At 29.2% G+C, this 23,016-nt stretch overlaps 1 pseudogene; it reads right to left on the bottom strand.

The window, feature by feature from the left end:
- Positions 1–15,575, bottom strand: part of LOC149578732 (hyperosmolality-gated Ca2+ permeable channel 4.1 pseudogene) — a 136,486-nt pseudogene extending 120,911 nt beyond the window's left edge.
- Between the last annotated feature and the right edge of the window lie 7,441 nt (positions 15,576–23,016).

Raw genomic sequence — 23,016 nt, 5'->3', positions numbered from 1 at the left:
AAGTTTATTGAGATGGTGAGAAGTGTGATAATAAATGGTGGTAAAATTTACAACTTGCAAGGGGATTAGGGAGAAAACCAAAATATGAAAATAGAAAGGTACTAGGCAGAAAATTAATTATGTTATTGGATTGAAAAAGGGGAAATCATACATAATAGTTAGAGAAAACCTCATGTTTTGAAAAAAATAATGTTGATTTGATGGATACATAAATGTTAGAAGGATGTGAAATAAATGTAGTAACACATGCATACTAATATGGGGCTAAATATGAGCACCTAATAAGGGTGCTTACTTTTTAGGATGGTATTAGATTCTTCAAAATTATAGGACATAATCAAACTAACTTTTTATCTTTATCCTCAAAAGATGTGGAAAACAAATCTTGAAAAAGAAAATTATAATTATAATATTCCTAACAAAAATAATTAATCTTTGTGGACACTAATAACACTGGAAAAGATGTGGCTAGTAAGAGTAGGATCCTTATTTTAGTGGACTATGATAACGTAGTTTATTATGATTTGTACATTTTAACTTTCGATTATGAGTTAAATTCCTTAACCCACTATAAGGGTAATGTTTGGGATTCTTGTGTGGAACTTTGTCTTATTGACTTTGAAGATTAGAGGGTAATCTCTCTTGGGGTTTTGCAGACCATGAAGTTTTGTCCCATATAATCCTCCAAGCTTATGAGATGGACCTTTTACAAAATTAATATCGTAAACTTGAAATGTCATTCCCTCTTGGATAGATTTCAAGAAATGCAGTAGAAAGTTGAGATTAATACCACCTGGTCCATTCTTGATCTTCCACCTTATTATCTTTTATCTTCTCATGAGAAGAATTTTTTAATGGACAATTATGAGGTTGAAGGAAAAGAAAGAGAAATGAATGAATAAAAATTAGAGCCTTGAAGCAAATAAGAAGGTAGAGAAAAATGATGGTACCCTCAATATAATTATGGACAAAAATAAGAAAATTCTAAAGTTTTATAGTGAGAACATAAAATTTATCATGGAAACAATGGAAGATACTCATGAAGGGAAGACCAATGTAGATCTTGATCAAGAGTAGGAGGCACTTATTGGAGATTTTGAAGGGTCTAGACAGATAATCATGGGCAATATAAAGAAGAAAGTTTCTCTTTTGTACAAGGATATTTAGGATCTAAAGAATGTGGCTTAGAGAATGAGCTAATTCGAAGAAGAGGCCATTGTGACCTTAATACTTTGGGTTAGTTCTATTTTTTTTTCTATGTTGTGTTTTTTTGGCTTTGAGTTCACTTCGAGTTGGTTATGTTGGGAATGTGCTAGTTTTGTGATTGGTTTTATTTTTCTTTTTCATTTCTTTCTTTCTTGTTAGGCTGTTTCAATGAAATATCTTTTGTAATCAAATTGCAGAGGGTTTTAGGTCCCTTAAAACCCTATTTTATTAGCAAGAAAAAGTATTAATCCGTACAAATTTTCATCATGAATCCAAGCATTATCTTATTATTCTTCTAAATTTTTAATTACTCTTCTACACTTAGAATAACTAGTCTTATTCTTGTATAGTAATAAACCAAACTAAGAGGTAATATCTTCATTTTCATTCACATGCCAATTCATATCAGGTTTTAGTGTAATCACAAGATCATTATATATATATATATGCATCATAAAACTAGTTTGCAGCTTTGCAAGGAAAATTTGCAATCATTGATAACCACAACAAAGTTGTGAATACATTTTTTTTTTCTTATTTATCTATTAACCTTGATTTTTTTATAACAAATACATGGTATTCATTTATATCCTTGCACCCTTACAAGTTTTGACATCACTTTCCCTTGTGAAGATGTGAGATTAATTGATCTCTTCATGTAGGATATATATAACACATAGAATCATGTCCCTACTCTATACTCTTTATGTTTTTGTAGTCTTAACAACTATAAAGAATTGATAAAATATTTATTACCAACCAATAGTTCATTTTAACTTTTCCTATAAACTATACAACTACTTCTTTGTACAAGTGTCATACTAAAAGATTATTTTTGAAAAGTTCATTCTTAAGTGGTCTACATTCACCATATCTTCAGCCATAGTATTATAGTATAGAGATTAGATGTTTCTAATTTGTATAAATCTCAAATTAAATCCAATGAAGAAGGAAGACACATGAATTTGAGATGACTGAAGAAAAATATTCTTTGATGAAAAAAATTGTGCCACACTCAACTTCCAACCCACAAATGATATCTCTTCTATGTGAATGATTTGTCACCAAAATGGGATTAATGGAAATACAAAGTTTGGACATGTTGTGCAATCTTTCATAACTCTTTAAGGAGATAGGAATTATTATTATATCACCAAGTATGGGACCATTAAAATTAATGAAATTGATAGCCAATAATGTCAAACCATTATTATATAATAAGGGACTAAATAAGTTAGGAAAGTATGTCATTCCACACCTTTCCATGATAAAATACTTTAGGAATACATGGATTTTATTAAAATCAAAATCCCTGGCAATAGTATGGACCATGAACCATGTACTCCATAGGATGTAAATAACACATTTTTTTATTAATTTCCATGAGATCAAGGGGTTTTTATGTTCCCCTAAAGAGAAATGAATTAACCTCACTTTATCACTTTAGGCCATCTAAATTCATCCCTATGACATCCATTTATTCAACAATAGCACTTCCTTCACTAAACTTTTTTGTATGATAAATTCATCAAATCTAATTAATTAGACCTCCAAATTCCAACAAATAGTCACAGCGTTTTTTTTTTCACCTTAATAATCAACCTAGATTCATGTTCAATGTTGATGACCTCAACATCAACTGAAAAATCTATTCAAAGACCCCATAGCAAAATCATACCCTCTGGTTGATTATTAGTGTAGTCCTTTTTAAGTTTTCAATATAGGTAGCCAATAACCTACCTTTCTTATCACTTTAATCACACATCCCCCAAACCATTTTTCTCCTCTAGAAAAATACCATTAATATTTAGTTTATACTATACTTGATGAGTAGGTTCCTAATTAGCATTTACTCCCATAAATATTATTCATCATATCAGTCTTATGAGATGTGTACCATCTTAAAAGTTAGAACTCATTAATTTGGAAGCTCAAAGACTTCTTAGGCCCTATTTTAGAGATCTCCTAGAACATGGATGCATTTATGCTTGATTTGACACATTTTTTTTGTGATTTTCTCTATTTTAAACTAGTTTTTTCTTACTCTATAGATGATAGAGATGATCCTCATATAGTCAGAGTTAGTCTATACCTAGTAGATCAAGTTTGATCTATACATGAGGAGTTTTGTTTTAGGGAATCTAGGCCCATTTTGGGTTTCTTCATTTCTTTCCTACCCATTGTAGTCATCCCTTTTGAGTTTGATTTTTAAACTAGAGATGGTGGAGTTGGCCATCAAACAAGGTGATCTACATTCATCAACATTGTACAAGCATGAGGACCAAGTATTTATTCATTAAAGAAATTCATGAGCATACAGGTACATCTATGATCTATGATTTGGAACTTGTAGATATATTGAATTTGTGAATACATCATAGATTATACATGCGCCTATGTATAATAATTAACACATCTTCATGGATAGTGGATTTGAATCCATCTATGGAGGTTTCTCAACCAAAGTAAATATTTATATTTGTCTTACTTTTTGCATGGTTTCTAGTTTCAAGATTAATTCATGAATAATTACTTGACCAAGGAAATCCAATCCCCCCCCAAAAAAAAAAAAAAAAAAAATTCTATTTTTATTCTATGTGGAAGAAGTTTCGTGAACTTTTAGATCCACAAAATTGGAAATTACAAGTCTAGGGCTACAATCTCTGTCAAAACTTTGGATTTTAATATTTTTTGTATAGAGAAAGTATAGGTTCACCTCTACATATACCCAAGTTTACTTAAACCCAAGAAGTTAACCCATTGTTGGGGTTTCTAGACTTTTGTTATTAGCATATTCTAGTTCAAAGTTTCTAGATATGGATCTCATTTTCTATTTTTGTTATATTTTGATGGTCTATTTTAATATCTGATCTTGTTTCTTCTATTATCCCTCAAGGTAAGTTTGATTTCTTATTTTTCATTTCAGAGCACTTAATTTGGTATATTATATTAGATATCTTTGTGTACTTGATTTTAATTAAGGACTCAACTTTACTTGCTATATTTAGTCAATCAACTTGCATTAATCCAAAATAATCAATCAATTTGTAACAATAAAGGGAAAGAAAAACTATTAAAAGTGAACCTTTCAATATACACATTTGAAAGGACCTAGTTTTAGCATTTGTACCCCTACATACATTTTGGGTTGTACTAATCCAATTTGGGTTCTCTTGAAGATTATGCTTGAAGGTTCCTCTTTCTCTTTCTCTAATGTATATAAAGGGTCAAATAACACCCCCAGTCCCCTATAGACCCAATATTTTTTGATATAGAAGGCCTCTGGGAAATGACACCTTTTATTATTCACACAATCCCAAATATTTGGGTGGATATTCAAAAAATTGAAATTAATAAAATTAATGTTCTTCAGTGACACCTTGTTAAAACTTATAAACATTGCATTAATAGTGTTCTCAATATCCCTAAAGATTGTGTTCTATCTTTTTGCCCAAATGTAGATTAGAAAGAATGTGGGGGATTTTTCTTCCAAAATTTTGTAATGATTGGGTCCTTATATGGAGAATGATATTTGAATATGAATTATTTAATATTCCTGTTCAATGCCCATTGAATTCCAAACTTTTGGAGGTCATTCTACTAAAAATGTATAGAGAAATAGAAGTGAATAAATATATGTGGAACCATTTCCTCCTACTCTTTAGAAAGATCACATCTATAAGGGAGTTAAAATGCCCTCTTAGCAATGTATGTAGGGGTACAAATGAATTCTCATTTCGGGTTGAATGATTATTCTAGATTAATGCATAGAGGCCCACAAAAAAAATTAACTTTTTGCATCAAATGAGAATTCCAAACTTTCCTCTAATAGTAAGGATATCCATTATCCTTTATCAAAACATTGTAAGAAGACTTGACCAAAAAGACTCTAGATTTATTCCTTTTTCATATAATTTATATTCTTTAAGGGAGAGAAGGATCCTAATAGAATTCATTGGGAAGAAGATTGGCTCATCCATAAAACATTGACAAATAAATTTCCACTTCCCTCTCTAGGATTAATATAGCTAATAATATAAGTTCCAACTAAGTTCTTCATCATTCTCCTAAGTTTATTATATAGACTATTAGGAAGATATTTTTCCCTAGTCCATTTTTCCTACCAAAATCTAATTAACCCTTCATTGTTGATCTACTATTTTAGACCTTCCCTAATGAGAGTTCTACAATTTATTTAATGGTGCTCCATATTTTTTATCTTAGTACAAATCCATTTAAATCAGGAACTCTATAAAAGTAACCTCATTAAGGTACTTATCCCTCATAATACTAAACCAATCTATATTTTCAATATTCATATTCCAATTGATTTATTTATTTTTAAATAAACACTTTGACCTAGAGCTATGAACTAGTGAGGCCACAAATGGGGGACCTCATCCCCATGAGATTTGAACCTTGATGGCAAGAATAACAATGCAACAACTTAACCATCACAACATGCCACTATTGGCATATTCCAATTGATTTTAGTTACTAAATATTTATTCAATTTAGTCATCTTCCTTATTTCAAGTCAAACATTATTTTTATGTCTACAAAATGTATCACACCTAACACTTGAGCCAAACTCTTTTTATCTTCAACACCTATCTAGAGGAAGGTCCTTTGGACTCATTCAAGATTCATATCCATATTTCTTAAAATTTAGAGAAGGGATAAAAATTAGATCGGGATTCCCTAGAGGGAAGAAATTAGAAATTGGCATTTACTCACTCTACTTAGGAGCTCTCCCTTCTATTGAGCTATTTATTCTAAATTCTCTTTGTGATAGCATTTGTAATATCCCCTCCTTGAGATAAAATATAAGTTATAAATTATAATAATAAATAAAATAGGTAATAAATACAAACCTATCTATCCATACAAAAGCTAAATGTATTTTCATAAACCATTTATAAGTCATCAAATACACCACCATCTATTGATGATACTATTCCATGTATAAATGGATAACACGTATCTAAGTATTATAATTGCAATCCATATTCTATTTAAATCAATATATTTATCAAAAATTAAATCAACACTCTTAACTTACAATATTTATTAAATTAAAGTGAGGGATCCTCAATGTATTTTAGCTACATTTAATAATCAATATAAATTAAATTTCATCACTCCTTAAATTATAAATGAACTTAGCAACATCATGGAAAGAAGGATCATTATTAGGCCTGGAATTTGATGGTCATATTCGCCAATTTTGCACTTTTGAACCGTATGTGAAAGGCTAAAGTTTTGTAAGACCATATGAATTGATAAGGTAAACTTTTAGCGAAGTGTCAATATGGTCCAAGTAATTTTTTTACTAAACTATTAATATTTGTTAAAGGAAACTTAGTATTTTATTTAATAATATAGATAAATGTAATTTTATAACATGTATAATGTATATGTACAATAAATATATATTATTTTGTACTAGATATATTTATTTTTCCCATTTAGATGTGTTTCTATTATGATGATTATATATTTATATTAATTTAGAATATCATTAATATATATAATATAATAAGTTTTAAAATTTTGGTTTTTCATTTTTATTATTTGTTATATAATTACATTAATTTATATTTTGTTTAAAGTAACATACATGAACTTAGAAACTTGTTTCTTTTATTTGAGATTTTATATATATTGCTAATTTATAATTATAAGCAATATTACTAATTTATTTTTATTGTTTTCTAATTTATAAAATATTTAAATTTAAAATGAAATAAAAAAAATTGGCAATCAATCTTTTTAATTAAAACATAAAATGAAAGACATGAAAAAAATTTGTCTTGATTAAAAAATCATATGACAAGTAGGGGTAGCTATCAAATTTCAGGCATGGTCATGACTTTTATGAAGGGGAATAGGTGGTATATAAACACCCACCCCACCATCCAATAGACCATCCTAGAGAAAGATATTTAAAAAAAAATACCAATAGTAATTTATAGAAGGGTGAATACCCAACTTTCCATCTACATGACTAACACCTTGGCATAAGAAAACATAACATTTACACTCAATCACAAATAATTATTTTGTAACATCAATTCCAAGTAGGTGCCACCATAGTAACCACCACCATGTTAAAGGAAATTAAGGAATAAAGGGATACAAGGGAAAATGTAAAGGGGATACCGTATTCAAAACCAACAAATATAGAGCTAAATCCCAAAATTATAGGGAGTACTAAATGGAGGGTATGTAATATGATGGTAATGTGCTTTATTCAGTAGAAAGGTTGATATAAGGAAAAATTATTATGCGACATTTTTTTCTTGTTATTAAATTTAGTTATATTATATGGAATTTTAGAAAGACATTTAAGTTCAAGATTATGAACATTGGAAAAAAAAAAATTAATTTTAATAATGATATTTAAAGATTAGAAATAATAAATCCATATGTTATAATATTGATATAACATTTTTCTATAGTATTAATATAGGGATTGTGCTCATCCCTATATGAATGGTTATGTGCTAGTGTAGGGTTTGGTAACATCTCTATATGAATGACTAACATAGAATAAATGTATACTCATAACTTGCTAGTGTAGGAAGTGAGATCCCCATATGAATGATTTTCATGCCAATGCGAGAGATAACCCTATGCAAATGGCTAGATGAGAAATGAATAATATTGTGTTAATCCATTAGACTGACACCATGGAGATTAAGGTAATCTTTATCATGGGGTATGTGATGTGTTAAGGTCTCCATCTGACCACCATGACTAGGATTAATAGATAATTTCCATGTGCTAGTATATTATGATGATGTCAACATATGTATATATGATTGGTCTTGGATAGAGGATTTCTCATTAAAGAAGAATCTAAGGGTTATGCTATAGGAAAGACAATGGAATAACTAAGGGTTATGAGACCCGATATATAGATGCTTTTAAGGTTGGGTTTTAAGATAGAGGGTAGAGTAGTGCAGTTAGATTTATTATTGTTTTTAAGTTCTAACATTTATTTTTCAAGTATTACTTGTCCCAAACTAACCCTAATAGTGGGAATATTACAGCATTCCAAAAATATGGGGTGACCTCTTTAATAGAAAGGAAGCTAAGGTAGGTGGCTACAAGTGCAACACATTGGCAACCTAAGATACCCTTGGTCTTAACCTGTAGATCCATCTTGGTGTGAAAGAGAAATAAGTTTCTCTTTTTTCATAATTATTTTACTAACCTAAAGCCTTGACATAATAATTGAAGAGATATTTTCACTCCCTTTCTTTAACCAATAAGGATTTTCTAAAGAGAAACATATCATCGACAAACTATTGAAGAGTCAAGGAGGGAGGTTAAGGAAATATTTTCTAAGAACTTCTATAACTATGATAAAGAGATAGGGTGTTAGTGGCTTAACCTTCCTAATGTCCTTATAAGCTTTAAAGAACCCACAAGGGACTCACGGACAGAAATAAAAACTACATGCAAATATAACCAATAACAGAAAATAATAGAACACGCAAAAAATGAACACAAGGCACCAAGATTTAATGTGGTTCACCCAATCCCTGGGCTACGTCCACCAAAAAGCAAGTCTAATCTTATTACAATCCAGTGATTACAACCTGATTACAATCCGTAATCCCTTACAGCTCAATACCACTGCAAGAACCAATTTCGCATCACAACATTATGAAAAATACCCAACCCTAAGCCCTTTTATACAAGTATTAAACCGCTTTAGGGTTATAACATGTCGGCCATATGTCGGCCATAATATGTCAGCTACCATATCGGCCACTACCCAAAAAAAAATTTCGCCCACTATTTATGAAGTATGTACAGTACTTTCCTGATCAGTCACCACAATCTAACAATCTCCCACTTGGGGACTGATCAGGCTCCACACTAAACAACAGGGACCTCATTCACTAGAACTGAGTAATGCATAGACTTGATGCATTCTCTAATATTTCTAATTAATTTATTACTAAACCCAAGTTTAGCTAGGATCATATACAAAACATGTCATTTAACTCTATTTGTAAGCCTTGTAGATATCATGTTTAAAGACCATGTAACACCCCGCCATGTAACCCAAAAGAAGTTAGCCTAAAGTTTTATTAAGTTTGTCAAACACATTTTTTTTTAAAAGTTAAAGATAATAACTTAACAATAACAATTATAACATAGCAGAAGCAATTAACATTCACAAAAACACATACCATAAAATAGATTACAATTCTTATGGGTCCCATGACGTTGGATCACATTTAAGTTTAATTAATAATAAATCTAATATATAATAAATCCACATAAAATAATAATATACCAGTATGAATCCACTTGAATAATATACAATTATATTTGATGCCCCTTGGCAATAAACAAAATGCACAATCATCCACTGTATAGGTCACAGGGTATGAAAGGTTGAAATAATATACATCATGAAATAGATCACATTATTTCGTAAGATCTATGAAATCAAATACAATACACTAAATATAACCATCCATCATAAAAATACAAGAACATATAGATAGGAACATCTACACAAACACATCCAGCAGTGGCATCTGACGGTCATATCTCATTAGTATAAGAAAAAGTGTTACCACCCGATCTCGTGGACCCCAAAAAATCCCACTCCCATCATGCTAAGGAGATAGTCTCAAGTCCTAAATAAGATAACAAACTCAAAAGTCAAAAACCAACATTTAGGTTCAAAGAATCACCTAAAAGCAAACTATCTCAAAGGGTACCAAGACACAACTATCAAATAATCCCAGAGGCAACATAGACACGTAGGAAATCTACTATGCAAGTGGACAAGTGTCATTGTACGAACCAACTCTAGGGTTACCCGACTAGTCTTTTAATCCTCTGGCCCCCTAGTGACTCTATGTGGCACTAATACCCTTTCATACTGACAAGGCATACTGACGAGCCAACTATAAGGTTACTCGAATAGTCTTTTAATCCTTCGGCCCCTTAGTGACTTTTTGTGGTACCAATATCTTGTTAATTCATTTTAAACCCATTTAATGAAATGTTATCACTTATTAAATAACCTACAAAGAGTTACCCTGGTAGCCACTTTGGGCCCCGGCCTCCATTGCAAGCCACTTCCCAACATGACATATAGATGACCTACCCTAAGCTCGGTAAAATCAAAAGATCACAAAAGACCACATACCATACATCAATTCTTAAACAACCAATTGACAAGTATTGAAAAAACACTGATCATAATCACGAATTTTACCAATATGATCATCCTAATAAGACTGATCCCAAAATCAAGTATACATAAACCAACCCATGTCATAACATGACATCACCAAGAACAAATCATAGAAACACCTCAATCCTATAAAAGTAACTAGAAAGCAATCCAAATACAATTGATTGAAGACTCAAAGGTTATATCAAATAGGTCACACCATTCACCTCAGTTTCACACAAGAACATTGGAAAGCAATAACAATCAATAGATCAAAACATCTCATAGAGCATACCAGACACATTACCATGGTTAAGTATAAAAGATTGAGATCAAAACATCATCATGACATCACAAAATAGAACTCTTGAGCCTCTGGTAAACATCCTGACTAGCTAAAGCTAAGACAAACCCAAAAACCCCAACACAAGTAAATCACATGTCACATAAAGTGCATACAAAAGTGAATTTCATAATTCATTAGGTTTTGAAAACTCTAAAGTTCAATATTTACTAAAGGTTTTCAAATTAAATCATAGAGAATTCTATAATGGAAATCAATTTTCTCAAACAAGGGTTTCAACCCAAAGAAATTATGAAAACAGAAACACAACAAACATGAAGAAGACAATTATTTGAAGAATGAGCAACTATTGCACAAACCCACAAGATCCTACCTGGATCTAATGCTAAAACAATGAACGCACAAACACGCAAGAATCTTCCTTTTCCTTCAAAAAATCTCTTTTTAGAAATTGGCTCCTCCAAACCTGTGTGTCTAGAAATGAGCTCTAATTTTCTTAATAAAGATTTTTTCTCCCAAATCAAGGCTTTGATCATGCAATCATGCGAAAACCCTTTGTCTTTAATTACTATATTTTAATTTTTATGCACACACTTTATGCAATTTAATTAAAATATTTTTTATTAAATTAAAGCTTCCTCTCCCTTACTAAATCATGTGACATTTTTTATATAATATTTATTAATTTAACTAATAATATTTTTTAAAGTTTATTAAAAATAAAACTCCTAAATAAATTATTATTAAATTAAATTAATGTAAATACGTCTAAATTAGAAGTTTAATCAAATCTTTTAAATTTAATTTTTTCATGCACATTTTAGAAACTTTTTAATTAAAATATTCTTTTCTATTTTCTTTTCGTCCACTCATTAATTAGTGTAAGCACTATTTAAAGCATAGTTTATTATTTAAATTAATAAGAATAATTAAAGCTCATTATTTAAATGCAACTCTAATGTAATAATTATTAATTAAATAATAATAATAAAACAATATTAATTCTTTAATCTTCTATTATTTGAATTCTATTTTCATCCAACTTCTTAAATTAGACTTTTAAAATAAATATTTTAAACTGAAGTACATATTTAATTAATTTCTAATTAATTAAATAACATCATATTCTAATCTTTCTTTAACCAATTTTCTAAATTTAGACCTCTAATTTAGACTTCTAAATTTAAATTTTTTATTTAAATCATAAATTTAATTAATTTTTAATTAATCAAATATTCACGTATTTTAATATTTTCTTTTTAATAAAATAATATTTATTACTCAACTAATAATATTATTTAGAGTTTATTATTGAAATAAAACTCTTAAATAATTATTATTAAATTAAATAAATATAAATATGCTAAAATTAGAACTTTAATTTAATCTTTTAAATTGAATTCTTTTATTTAATTAATTTTTCAATTAATTAAATATAATTAAATATTGAATTTTCTATATACAATTTTCATGCAACAACTTTAAGCAATTTAAATTAAAATATCTTTATTAAATTAATTTTCTTTCTCACTTTAATTAATCATGAGACATTTTAATTATCATATTTATTAATCTAACTAATATTTTTATTTAGAGTTTATTAATTAAAATAAAACTCCTAAATAAATTATTATTAAATTAAATAATTATAAATGTGCCAAAATTAGAACTATAACTTTATCTTTAATTTTATCCTTTTATTTAAGTAATTCACAAGATATTTTTAATAATATATTTATTAGCTTAATTAATAACATTATTTAGAGTTTATTGTTCAAATAAAACTCCTAAATAATTATCATTAAATAAAATAAATATAGATACATCAAAAATAGAACTTCAATAAAATATTTAAATTTGATTCTTTTATTTAATTAATTTATCAATTAATTAAATATAATTAAATATCAAATTTATTTATAAAATTTCCATTAAATTATCTTTTAATTTGATTTAATTATAACAAAAAATACAACAAACCCACAAAACCAAATACGACAACTCAATTGAAAGTCAAAATCCAAGGTCAAAGTCATGAGTTCATGTCATTTGACGAATTCAAAAAGGTGAAACTAACTTAGATACTTGTCCTATTTTCTAAGACAATTGACTTAGGTTAGGATTTGGACTCAAAAGTTATCTCCCCACTTATACCATTGAAATACTGTGATAGGGTACGCTCATCCTGGCAATTCAAGGAAGTTGATAACTAGTACCTGCAATCTGTATAAAATCCACACATGTACAAACACAATATTCTAAACTAAACAAGAAATGACAGGAAGTGGCTCATTGTGTAGATCCCAACTAGCAGGTGACGACGACTCCTTTCCTCAACCGCATCAGAAATGTCAAACATGAAGAAAATATACGCGCACACCATACACATGCAAAATATGAGATAAGTATCCCTAGAAACCACATAAAAATCATTTTTCTAACTAACATCATTCAATAACTGAAATAATTGGCACTAAGTACCTCAACATATATATATATATATGTATATGTATACATATATGTAGATATATATGTATAGATATATATGTGTATATGTATAGATATATATATATGTATATGTATATATATATAAGTATAATATATGTATGTATACATTATACATATATATATATATATATATATATACATATATATACACATATATATATATACATATATATATATATATACATATATATATATATATATATACATATATATATATATATATATATATATATATATATATGTATGTATACATATATCTATATATATATATATATATACATGTATATACATGTATGTATACATATATCTATATATATACATGTATGTATGTACATATATCTATATATGTATATGTATATGTATATGTGTATGTATGTATGTATGTATGTATGTATACATATATATCTATATGTATGTATATATACATACATACATATATATATATGTATATATGTATGTATATATATACACATACATACATATATATGTATATATGTATATATGTATGTATGTATGTATGTATATGTGTATATATATATATATATATACACACACACACACATATACATATACATATACATATACATATACATATACATATACATATACATATATAAATTGAATATGAAATACAGTTAATCAATTCTGGTAATCTAGCACCACTAATCATAAAACATAATAATAGAACAGGCTTAAAAGAATCCAGTCAAAACAAATCAAACAAATCAAGTAGGGGTAGGCATTACAAACCATACATGGATATGACTCTTGTCTATTGAGTGGATAATCTCATGGGTGGAAATGTCAACATCAAGGATTTTTCACCTCAAGGCAAAGTTCTTTTAGTTGTTGCTAATAAATTTGTCTAGGATAGACTTAAACCATTTAACCAATACTTAAGAAAATATCTTATAGATGATGTTGCACAAGCTTAATGGTCTAAAATTAGTCATGTGTGTAGGACCTTGGACTTTAGGACCAACACAATAAAAATTACTATTTAGTTTTCTCAGCATCATACCGGTCCAAATAAAATCCTTGGTTTCCAAAGTAATGTCAAATTTGAATGTCCCAAAAATCCTAGAAAAAGGTTGGAGGGAACACATCTATGCTAGGGACCTTGTATGCAACCATAGAAATAAATGTAATCTTGACTTTCTCTTTAGAAATGAAAGCTAGTAGTTTATTGTTATCATCTTTCCCTATAGCAGTTGGGAGGTGACTCAGGAGTCTCTAGCATAATTGCCATCATTTCCATCATTATTAGCAAATATCATTGACATAACCTAATGTCACTTTGGAATCTAAGAAAATCAATAATTTTGTGAAGCCCTATTATATAATAGAGCTTTCAAATTTTATATGAATTCAAGTGTCAAAAAATGATTAGATTTGAAAAAGATTAATTTGTTATTTTACCAGAACAATAGATTATTATTTTTGTGTAATCAAAGTTACATTTATTTAAATATGCCTATCATATTAGTACAAAAATAAAATATGAATATGATATCATAAATACAACATATGTTTATGAGATAAAAATTTAAAAACATAAAAAATATAAGATATTTTTAAAAAAAAAGTTTAAAAATAAAATAAAATAAAATAGTATAAATCACATTTTATCAATCTATATTTAAAATGATATTATAAATTTATATATCATGTTTATCATTCAACAACCACAAACTTCATAAATACATGTTTAGAAAATGAATTTAATAATTTAGACATTTTTAAATTTTAAAGAGAGGCCTTGATTTTTTTTTGATGGAGGGTTCATACCTGCGAGGCACGAAGCTTGCGAGCAACCAACTAGTGAAGGCCACCACATAGACTTTTTAGGGACCCAATACGGGCCCACTCGTGCCTAAAACTTCTTCGGCTTAGAGCTAAAGACTGAGGGACATTTGGGACACAATCCCGACCTCATCCCTTATGATGTCGGAGCCTTGAACTCGTTAAGACTATTTAAAGAAGCCTTGACTTTGAATACAAGCATATTCAAATTATAAATCATTTAAAGAATAATCGAAGGATTCAAGTATGAGCTTTCAAAACCTCACAAAAATGGAATATATTTAATAAGCCAAAATTTTACATATACATTAAAAAAATATGAGTACGGTATATTGTTTAACATTTCAAACTTGAACTCTCTGTGATAACTAAGAAATGCATATAATTTAAACACTCATGAATCAGTCGCACTAACATCAAGTATCCAAGTATGAATGAAGCATCCCAATCTGGATGAAGGTTGTCATCAAAAGCTCGATTTGAGACACAAAATGATCCTCTTATCCTGATATTATCAGGATTTAACTGTGTATCCTTTAGAAACATATCTCCTACTGATCCTCTTATGTCCACCCTAATAAAAGGTATTACATCCTCGTGAAGCAGTGAGCAACAATTTCACCTCCTCTTCGATCTTTTTCCATTCAAATGTCTCTCGTCCCCCCTTTGTCACCAGAGACTTTATGTTAATAATATGAGCATCAAATCAAGGAAAATGAATCTTTGATCCAGTGTCAATCTTGTTTAAGTATAGAATAGAAGTTAGTATGGAAAAAGTTTATTGTGTGCATATTTTTTCATTGATATTTTAGATCAGTATTATGAAAATAAAGTTAGTATTACCTTTGTTCTAGTACGAATGCACTCCTGAATCACTTGGCTTGTTGACTCTAAATTCCTGCAATGAACTCTTACAGCCTCCAATTCCATATCCCTTAAGAACTTGAGAATGGCAGCAACCAGATCCATATAAGTAGAATTAGAAGCTATCTTCTTCAGGATGACTTCCATGACTGCTTCATCTCTAATGTGGGTCTCTTCAATCATTACAGAAACTTCATCAGATGTACAATGCATCAATGCACCCTCTTCTGAAGAAATTCTTGCATGACTATTGTGGCTTTGAATCATATTCCTCATGAATGAGTTCATTTGAGTTTGGTTTCCTTGCTCAAGCTCCTCAATACGAGTCTTTAGTTCACTCATCTCAGAAATGGCAGTTGAGATTATAAAATGTTTGCCTTCCTGCACAAGTATTTCCACCAGGGCATCTCATCATCAATATAATAATAAACACCCGAATGTGATATTTGTGCAAATGTGTATCCTTCTAAACTTTAAAGGATCTGAGATATGTTGGGAAGAGATTGAAGAAGAGGTGGCAGGTTCAGTTTGGTCACTCTTAACTTTCACACACTAATCAGAATATTAAGTTTGGAAAAAATAAGTCAACTTTGATTATTTAATACTTTTAGTGTTGGAATGGAGCTCAGTGTGTGATGTTTTAGTCATTCAGTTCTTTAACAGTTTTTTAACTTTTCAGATGTGTTTTTCTTGCTTTCAAATAATGCAAGTTTTTAAGATAAATTTTTAGAAATAGATTTAAATATACCAGATTTATGGTTGAGTATGTGGTTCCCACATTAAAAAGGGATGAGGTCGGGATGATGCTATTCTAGAATAGAAAATAAGAATATGTATTCCTATTCTTGTTTGGTTCAGTCAGAAATTGATGAGGAATTCACGGACCCAAAAATTTATGTTTTCCAAAATAAATAAAACTGGAATAGAAATACGTATTCCAATCCCACTTATTAAGTGGAATTGCAAATGCTCATTTTTTAGCCAAAATTGGAATATGTATTCCTATTCACAATTCTGGTTTGGTGCACCCAAACAGAAAATTTTAAATTTTAAAAATTTACATATGCCTATTCCACTCATATTCCCGCTGCCAAACAAAGTCAGTTTGATTGCAGACATAAGAATGGAGAATAGGAATGCATATTGGGAAAAGGAATGACTATTCCAGCTATTTTTTGGTATGGGTATAAGCTCATTTTAAATGTAAAATAGGAATATGTATTTCTTTTCCCTATTTCAATCGAACCAAACAAAATATAAAAAATGTATTCCAAATTTTCTATTCCTACTTTAACTATACGAAGTGAAAAAGAAATACTAAATAATCCTTTGCAGGCGCATTTAACAATCTATAAGAATTTTTGTATCAATATGTTGTAGTAGTCAATCCATGTGAGTTAGGTGGGACCATGATTAGCTTCACATCTATGTAAAAAGAATCCTTTCACCGCCCATTTACTAACTTGTAGCAGATTATTTTGCACTAATCAACCAACGCGGTTTAAGTGTGACCAAGTCTTCTAGTTAAATCTGTGACGAATATAAACTCCAAAACAAGTCGGGAAACCAAAAAAGGTCAAAAAAATTCTGAGGAAAATGTAGATGTTATTTATTTATTTTTAATATTTTATTTCTTTCTTAATATTTGTTATTTGTATTCTTGCAAAAATAATAAGGTCAATTTGATAGGATATATTTCTCACCTGTATCACTATTAAGTACTTTTCAATACAGTATGAGGTGATTGGACATATATTATAAGTGGCTTATAAATTCTTTACAAAAAATGATATATGAAAAAGAAAAAATTTGAAAATTCAATTTGAAGTATAAAATATATTGATAAAAAAGAGTTTCATGTGATTTATATTTATAAAATAACAAAACAATTGTCTTGAAATATAATAAAATTCAATGAGCCGAAAAATTAAAATCTTTGATTTCAGGTGTCTCTACCATAAATAGATAATTAGTCAAAGTCAAATAAACATGTTAGAAAGCTCTTCAAAATTAAAAAATTGAATATAGTCTATTTAAGTAAAGTGTTTGTAATAAATAGATAATTAATTAACATAAGGATAACATATTATAAAGCTTCAATATAAATATAAATATAAATAATGTATTCTAGGTAAATCTTCTATAATAAATAAATAGTTACTCAAAGTCAAAGTAATATGTTAGAAAGTTTCAAATAAATTATTTCAAGACCTTACAAAGAGTGGCAGTTGTGCATTATAATAAACTTTTGGCAAACATGTTGGTTTACACATTTATCATCTTTTCTAGTGCTTAGATAAGATGATAAATGCAACCATAGTCAAATCAATCAAGCAATAACCATCAATGATCAATTATCTACTTATTAAACAATAAGGTGGGCTTTTAACCTAAAAGCAATAAGGTAATCTTTTAACAAGAAATACTGTAAAAAGTACTTAATGAATTCAAAGGAAAAACTAAGAACTAAATATTTCCATAAACTTAATCAATCAAGCATGATTTCATTCAAATATGAATCTCCCACACTCCACATATAAAAATAAAGGAAACTTCAAAAATCCATTCGTCCATTTATCGACACCCACACTTTCCTTATCTTCTCTGCAATGCACTTCTCTTTTATACCTAGCTTTTCACATTTCAAATACCAAGCCTAGGGCTTCGAAAAAAAATCTGAGACTATCTTATTTTATCTAAAACTCAGTGCATTTTATTGAGTACACATGTGCCTGACATTCCCCCGAATGTTAGCTACATCTTATAGGTAGAATGTTAGGTTAGGTCCATGAACATCTAAAACCCTTGGTTAAGCTACCTTCCTAGTCCATTTTTCACCAATTTTCTTGGATCTTACCCAAATGATCACCAAATTACTTGAAACAAAGTTTAAATAAAAATTAACTCACCAAAATAACCATCCATATTTATTGATCCAATGGCCAGTAGATTATGTTTGTACAATTATTAGGAATAATGGAAAAGCGAGAAAACTTAATGAACAACAAAACAATTGCTTCTTATTTGTTCCAAAATTTTATTATTACATGTGAAATAGACACCAATTCCTTTAAACATAGTCCCTTTAATTGTTGTAACCAAAGTTTGACCCTTGTGGTTGTTGGTGTGTAACTAATCCAATTTGTTATGAAAGTAGTCAAAGTTGCACTCTAACAACATTGCCACTTTCAAGAAATTCTTACATTTTTAATGTATTTTTTGCATTTGTCACATCCAAATGACTCAAAATTTCTAATAAAATTCTAAAAAACTCTTTGTGGCCCTAGGACACTCTAACCTTTTATTTGGCAAGGTTTGACGAGGTTTTGATGCAGTTTGACCATGATTGCTACATGAGGAACTATTAGGTCATTACAACTAATTAGGTCACAAAACCTTGTTTCAAAACATGATGAAAAACTTTAATATCATTCATAAGGCTTTATTATAATGACATTACTAGGTTTAGGATTGATCCTTGATCACCTTAGGGTCTATAGAGAGTGCTTTTGTACCACGAATCAAACTAAGAATCATTGAACATAATTAGAATAAAATTACTAGATTATTATTAAGTTGGCCTACAAATATAGATACTAAATCACCATTGTCAATATACTTTACTGCTACAATTTTGCAGTTGATCATCCCTCAAAATTATTTAGCTACAAACAAACCAGATTTTTCTTGGTTACTTCTTTGAATCTACCCTGCCTCCTGATCATGTAGCATGCTTACCAAATTTTTCACTACCTTTCACTTCCTAAAACTAGAACATCTAACACATATATATACAAGATTATTATCCACAAGTTGTCTTATCTAGTCTTTAATCTCCAAGAAAAAGGAAAGAGATTGAAAATGGATAAGTTAAGACCCAAATCATAAGAACAAAATCCCAAATAAATAAATCATGTCATGTGAACATTCAAGAGGACCAATGAAATGTAGTAAAACATAGAATAATGTTTCATTAATCAATCGCATGTCATGAATCTCCCTCAAAATGTGCAACTCACCACCTTAACCATTAGAAAAAGAAAGCCAAAATAGAACTTTACCAACCTTAAGATAACTTCATCTAGAAACACCATGACAAGATGCGAATGTAGACATAGGATTCACATGTTTCATAGACCACATCATAAGTGTGAAATAAGAAAATGAATCAACTACATCAAGCACAAACTAAAACAATAGAAAAGAGAATCCAAACAAATAGTAAATAGATAAACATCAAGGAAATAATCTTGGGTGATGTAAGATTTTCAATAACCCAAGGATGTTCTTGTTAGAAAATAATTTTAATATCTCCTTTAGGTAAGAAAGGAAGCCTGAAATAATTTACTAGATACTTAATTGTGATAACTTTAGGGAGAAGATTCGGCTTGTCCATAAAACTTTGAGAAAGGCTTTTCCACTTTAGGATTAATATAATCATAAATGTAATTCCCTAATGAATTAAATTCATCCTTTATATAAATAATATGTTTTTCAAACTATTAGGAAGACATTTTTCCCTAATCCATCGATCCTCCAAAAATCTTAATAGTCCCTCATTGGCAATCTACCATTTTAGACCTTCCCTGGTGAGAGATTTAGATTTGAGAATGTTGTTCCATATTTTTAATGTGGAAAAAATCTATTTAAATATATTTAAACCAATAAGGTGTTATTTAAATTAGTTAGCTTCCTAGTTCCAAGTCCAACTCGAGTTTTAGGTCTACAAAATGTATCACAATTAAAAAGAGTGAATATATTTTTATCTTCAACATCTATCTTGAGAAATTTCCTTTGGATTCATTCAAGCTTCTAAGTCCTATTTCTTGAAATTTTGGAAAGACATAAAAATTACATCAAGGTTCCCTTAAGGGAAGAAGAAAGCATTTGGAGTTTACCTACTCTGCTTAAGAGATTTCCCTTCTAGAGCCAACTATTTTTCTGAATTCTATCTAGCAAGTGCTCCAAAAAGGTTAGGTGACTCTTTAATAGAAATAAGGAGGCCAAGGTAGGCGGATACATGTGTAGCACTAAGCACATTAGCAACCTAAGATGTTTGTGATCTGAACTTTTAGATCCATCTTGCTGTGAAAGAAAAATAAATTACTTGCATCATTATTAGTATGTTGACTTGAAGCCTTGGTATAATCATTCAAGATGCATTTCCCCTACCTTGATTCAGCCATTGAGAATTTTCCAAAAATAAAATTATCACCAAGAAACTATTGAAGAATTGAGGGAGGGAAAGTGGAGGCAACTTTATCTCCATGGATTCTTCCAAAATGACATAAGTTTATAAAAGTTTTGCCAAGAACTTTCATAACCATGATAAAGAGGTAGGATGACAAAAGATCAACCTCCCTAAAGCCATTATTGGCTTTGAAGAATCCCTAGGGGATCCCATTTACCAAAAATGAGTAATGTATAGACTTGGTGTATTCTATGATATTTATAACTAATTTATCACTAAAAATAAGTTTCCCTAGGAACTTATACATAAAGTGTCATTTAACTCTATTATAAGCCTTAGAGATGTTGAATTTAAAGGCTATACCTAGAATTTGACTCTTGTCCTTTGAGTGGATAATCTCATGGGTGGCAATGTAAGTATCAAGGATTTGTTGCACGAGGAGAAAACCTTCTAGTTATTGTTGATAAATTTATCCAAGAGGAACTTTAACCAAATAATTGGTACTTTATAAAATATCTTACAAATGGTGTTTCATAATCTTATATAGGTCTAAAATAAGTCATGTGCATAGGGTCTTGGATTTTAAGGACAAACACAATGAAAGTATTGATCAATTTTTTCAATAGCCTACCAATCCTAATAAAGTCTTGGGTTGCCATGGTAAAGCCATAAGTGATAATATCCCAAAACCCTAGAGGAAGACAAGAGGATACCTGTATGATCCAAGGGCCTTGTATGCACCCATAGAAAACAATGAAGTTTTATCTTCTTCTTCAAAATGGGAGCTAGCAATTGCTTGTTATCATCTTCCTCTATAGTAATTGTGAGGTGTCTCGGGAGTCTATCTTGCAAATCTCTAGACTAATTACCATCATAATTTTATCAACAAATAATATTGACTTAAGCTAGTATCACTTTTGAATCTTAAAAAACTAATAATTTTGTGGAAGCTTATTATATAATAGAGCTTCAAACTTTCACATGAATTCAAGTGTGAGAAAATGATTAGGTTTGAAAAAAATCTCTATTTTGTCAAAATAATAGATTATTCTTTCCATATAGTTCAAGTTACATACAGTTACATTAATGTAAATATCCATCATATTAATGTAAAAAAAAATAACAAGCTTTAAAAATCAATTTAAATTTACTAAAATAAAATAACATACATCACATTTCATCAATCTATATTTAAACAGATCTTCATAAATTTATATATCTCTTTATCATTCAACAATCATAAAATTCATCTAAAAATATTTAGAAAATTAATTTAATTATTTAAAACAGTTTAAATTTTGAAGAGAGGCCTTGACTTTCAATGCAAACATATGCATATTATAAATCATTTAAAGAATAATCTAAGGGTCTGTTTGGCAATGGGAATACAAGCAGAATAGGCATATGTAAATTCTTAAAATTTCGAATTCTTCGTTTGGATGCACCAAATCGGAATTGGAATACGAAGTAAAATAGGAATACATATTCCAATTTTGGCCTAAAAATGGGGTTTTGCAATTCCACCCAAATAGGTGTTATTGGAATACATATTCCTATTCCACTTTTATTTATTTTAGAAAACATAAATTTTGGGGTGCGCAAATTCCCCATCAAATATTGGCTGAACCAAACAGAGAACAGGAATACGTAGCCCCATTCTCTATTCCAGAATAAGTATTCCAAAATAGCTATTCCTATTCCCACAGCCAAACAGGCCCTAAGGATACAAGTATGGGTTTTCAAACCCTGACAAAATGGAATATATTTGGTAAGCCAAAGTTTTACATACACATTTAAAAATATGACGACATATTGTTTACCATATCAAACTTGAACTGTCTGTGTGATAACAAAGAAACGCATATCTTTTAAACACTTATGAATCAGTCCCACTAACATCAAGTATCTAAGTATGAATGAAGGCATCCCCTT

Source organism: Cupressus sempervirens, chromosome 1, assembly GCF_028749045.1.
Source record: "Cupressus sempervirens isolate cs-2001-9-10 chromosome 1, ASM2874904v1, whole genome shotgun sequence".
In the NCBI taxonomy this organism is placed as follows: Eukaryota; Viridiplantae; Streptophyta; class Pinopsida; order Cupressales; family Cupressaceae; genus Cupressus; species Cupressus sempervirens.
Note: the sequence above shows the minus strand (reverse complement) of the source record. Positions and strands in the feature narration are given on the sequence as shown.